Consider the following 4,727-nt stretch of genomic DNA (forward strand, 5'->3'; position numbering starts at 1 on the left):
ATACAGTCAGCTGTTTCCTGGAATATCAAAACAGGAAAGACAAAATGTAATCTGAAATGCAAAAGTAGGAAGCCAAGAGATACCTGGAGTAACAGGAAAATTTAGCCTTAGAATACAAAATGAAGCAGAGAAAAACCTAACAGAGTTTTGCCAAGAGAATGCACTGGTCATAGCAAACACCCTCTTCCAACAACACAAGATAAGACTCTACACATGGACATCACCAGATGGTCAATCAGATTGATTATATTCTTTGCAGCCAAAGATGGAGAAGCTCTACACATTCATAAAAACAAGACTGGGAGTTGACTGTGGCTCAGATCATGAACCCCTTATTGCAAAATTCAGACCTAATTGGAGAAAGCAGAGAAAACCACTGGGCCATTCAGGTATAACCTAAAAGTCCCTTATGATTATACAGTGGAAGTGACAAATAGATTCAAAGGATTAGATCTGATAGAGTGCCTGAAGAACTATGGACAGAGATTCATAACATTGTATAGGAGGCAGTGATCAAAACCATCTCCAAGAAAAAGAACTGCAAAAAGGCAAAATGGTTGCCTGAGGAGGCCTTACCAATAACTGAGAAAAGAAGAAAAGCAAAAGGCAAAGGAGAAAAGGAAAGATATACCCATCTGAATGCAAAGTTCCAAAGAATAACAAGGAGAGTTAAGAAAGACTTCCTGGCTAAACGCCCGGGTGGAGGAGGGCTGGCTCTCGCTCTCCAAAGCGCGCTATGCCATGGGTGCCAAGTCAGTAGGGCCCCTGCAGTATGCGTCCCACGTGGAGCCCCAGGTCCGCGTCGGCACCAGCGAGGCTCAGGACGGACTCCAGAAGTTCTGGATGGTGAGAGCCGGCACCCAGACTCCAGAGGAAGTGGGATCCCGCGAGGCAGCTCTGCACAGGTGCAAGGGTCTCCCAAGGACCCCAGAGCCAGACTCCTCCCCAGCTCCCCAGAACCCTTTGAAACGGTTTGGAATCCTGGTTCCTCACAGTCTGCGACAAGCTCAAGCCAGCTTCCGGGAGGGTCTGCAGCTGGCTGCGGACATGGCCAGCCTTCAGAGCCGCATCACCTGGGGTCGAAGCCAGCTCCAGGAACTCCAGGAGAAACTCAAGCAGCTAGAACCCAGGGCTCCCTGACCTGTCACCACAGAAGCAAGGCAGTGGGAACAGCTATTCTTCGATGTGGCTCCCTTATCAGCCCTTCCTCCTTCACAGATTGCCCGCCACCCCAACTAGCTCCTGCTCCTTAATACTTCTCTGGTCTGCATGTTTCCAACTTTGTTAGGTGGGAAAGTCTGAAGAGGCAAACTGCATAATGTTCAAGGTTACTACTGTGAAACCACTTGTAAACTCACATTGTCCCAGGACACATCCATGTGGAGCAGTCACAAAGCTGTTAGGTTAGTTCATATTATTGAACAATAACAACTTCACACATCAATTAGCTGTGGTTTTTCATTACTGGATGAAATACTACACAGCTAGTGGCAGGGAAGGACAAGAAGTAGGTGCTTCAGTTTCTCCAGATCCTTAAAATTGACTTTGATGGGGGGCAAAAAACATACATAGCTACACAGATCAGAACAGAATGATTCTGCGCTGATAGAAAAACACACGTATCTGAGTAGATGGGAAATGCTTAGCAGGTTTTAAGCCAGAAAGTAAAAAGGATCTGACCTAAATTTTCAAGGGAACTCTTTCAAAAGACCATTCAGGTTTTTAAAAGACTGCCTTTCAAGAATGAGTCTTTTAATTTGTTGAGGGGCCAGAAACTCTGTGTCCTGGCTTCATTTTTCTATGGGCTTGTTGATATTTTTAGCAGTTTCTAGGAGCTTATGGGGGATGTTAGTTTTTTGTTTATAATATGAGCTGTAGTTTTTGTGTTTTAACTTCACTTATGGTGGGTTGTTTTTTTTTTTTAACTTTTTATTATAAAACACATTGCATTAAACTGCACAGAACAGTTGAATAGTGTAATGAGTAAGATGAAAGCTCTCTCAGCTCTTGTGTTTAAATCAAGTTTCTTAGAACAGTTGAAATTATCAGGTAGCTATTTTATGATTTCTGGCTTTGGGATTGCAGTTGATGGGATAATAGAATTCTCCAGGGTTTTCCTCAAGAACTTTTGTATTCAAGTGAAGTATAGGGTGAGTCCTGCACTCAACTTCTTCTTTTCTACCATAGTTCATACAGTGGACCATCCTTAGCGCTGATTTGAAATGCCACCCTTTTCTTTCGATTAATCCCAGTGTTGTATACCCCTACCATATTTTGGCATTTCCATTTTTTTCATTGATCTTAATGGAAGTTAAGACACAGGTACCACAGTGTTTTAATTCTTGAGCCTTTAATAAAAATATACTTGAATCGCTGCTGCTAAAAAAAAAAAAGAAAGACTTCCTAAGTGAGCAATGCAAAGCAATAGAGGAAACGATAGAATGGGAAAGACTAGAGACCTCTTCAAGAAAATTAGAGATACCAAGGGGACATTTAACGCACAGATGGGCTCAATAAAGGACAGAAATGGGATGGACCTAACAGAAGCAGAAGATATTAAAAAGAGGTGGCAAGAATACACAGAAGAACCATACAAAAAAGATCTTCATGACCCAGATAATCATGATGGTATGATCACTCACCTAAGCCAGACATCCTGGAATGTGAAGTCAAATGGGCCTTAGGAAGCATCACTATGAACAAAGCTAGTGGAGGTGATGGAATTCCAGTTGAGCTATTTCAAATCCTGAAAGATGATGCTATGAAAATGCTGCACTCAGTATTCCAGCATATTTGGAAAACTCAGGAATGGCCATAGGACTGGAAATGATCAGTCTTCATTCCAATCCCAAAAGGGACAATATCAAAGAATGTTCAAGTCACTGCACAAGTGCACTCATTTAACATGCTATTGAGGTCACGCTCAAAATCCTCCAAGCTAGGCTTCAATAGTACATGAACTGAGAACTTCCAAATGTATAAGCTGGATTTAGAAAAGGCAGAGGAACCAGAGATCAAGTTCCCAACATCCATTGCATCATAGTAAAAGCAAGAAAATTTTAGAAAAACTTCTACTTCTGCTTTATTGACTATGCTAAAGCCTTTGACCATGTGGATTACAACAAACTGTGGAAAATTCTTAGAGATGGATGGGAATACCAAAGCACATTACCTGCCTCCTGAGAAACCTGTATGTAGGTCAAGAAGCAACAGTTAGAACCAGACATGGGACAACAGGCTGGTTTAAAATCAGGAAAGGAGTAAATCAAGGCTGTATATTGTTACCCTGCTTATTTAACTTTTATGCTGAGTAAATTATGCAAAATGCCTAGCTGGATGATTCACAAGCTGGAATCAAGATTGCCGGGAGAAATATCAATAACCTCAGATATGCAGATGACACCACCTTTATGGCAGAAAGCCAAGAGTAACTAAAGAGCCTCTTGATGAGGGTGAAAGAGGAGAGTGAAAGAGCTGGCTTAAAACTCAACATTCAAAAAATTCAAAGATCGTGGTATCCAGTCCCATCACTTCATGGCAAATAGATGGGGGAACAAGGGAAACAGTGACAGATTTTATTTTGTGGGGCTCCAAAACCACTACAGATTGTGACTGCAACCATGAAATTATAAGACACTTGCTTCTTTGAGGAAAAACTATGACCAACCTAGACAGCATATTAAAAAGCAGTGACATACTTTGCCAACAAAGGTTCATCTAGTCAAAGCTACGGTTTTTCCAGTAGTCATGTATGAATGTGAGAGTTGGACCTTAAAGAAAGCTGAGCGCTGAAGAATTGATGTTTTTGAACTGTGGTGTTGAAGAAGACTCTTGAGAATCCCTTGGACTGCAAGGAGCTTAAACTAGTCAATCCTAAAGGAAATCAGCCCTGAATATTCATTGGAATGACTGATGTTGAAGCTTCAATGTTTTGGCCATCTGATGCAAGGAGCCATTCATTAGAAGAGACCCTGATGCTGGGAAAGATTGAAGGCAGGAAGAGAAGGGGCAACTGAGGATGATATCAATTGGATGGCATCAGTTTGAGAAAGCTCAAGGAGACGGTGAAGGGAGAGCTGGGCATGCTGCAGTCCATGTGGTCTCAAAGAGTCAGACACAACTGAATAGCAACAACAAGAAATTCATTTCTTCATCATTTTATATCTGCTACAAGCTTCATCTACCCAGCTTTCTCCATCCAGCTGGCTCAGAGCAATTTAGAGGACAACTACTGTCAATCATGATAAAGAATTCAGTTCAGTTCAGTTCAGTCGCTCAGTCGTGTCCATCTCTTTGCAACCCCATGAATCGCAGCACATCAGGCCTCCCTGTCCTCACCAACTCCCCAAGTTCACTCAAACTCATGCCCATCAAGTCGGTGATGCCATCCAGCTATCTCATCCTCTGTTGTCCCCTTCTCCTCCTGCCCCCAATCCCTCCCAGCATCAGGGTCTTTTCCAATGAGTCAACTGTTCTCATGAGATGACCAAAGTTTCAGCTTTAGCATCATTCCTTCCAATGAACACCCAGGACTGATCTCCTTTAGAATGGACTGGTTGGATCTCCTTGCAGTCCAAGGGACTCTCAGGAATCTTCTCCAACACCACAGTTCAAAAGCATCAATTCTTCGGCGCTCAGATTTCTTCACAGTCCAACTCTCACATCCATACATGACCACTGGAAAAACCATAGCCTTGACTAGACGGACCTTTGTTGGCAAAGTAATG

The 4,727-nt window shown here is 42.6% G+C and overlaps 1 pseudogene across 1 annotated transcript; it reads left to right on the forward strand.

Annotated features, from left to right (window-relative positions):
• Positions 1-692: 692 nt before the first annotated feature.
• Positions 693-1,542, forward strand: LOC104997986 (annotated as a pseudogene). The gene has a single exon (XR_826388.1). The product of XR_826388.1 is annotated as a coiled-coil domain-containing protein 115 pseudogene (transcript).
• The last annotated feature ends 3,185 nt before the right edge of the window (positions 1,543-4,727 follow it).

The sequence above is a fragment of the Bison bison genome, unplaced genomic scaffold (assembly GCF_000754665.1).
Source record: "Bison bison bison isolate TAMUID 2011002044 unplaced genomic scaffold, Bison_UMD1.0 scf7180017864319, whole genome shotgun sequence".
NCBI classification, from domain to species: domain Eukaryota; kingdom Metazoa; phylum Chordata; class Mammalia; order Artiodactyla; family Bovidae; genus Bison; species Bison bison.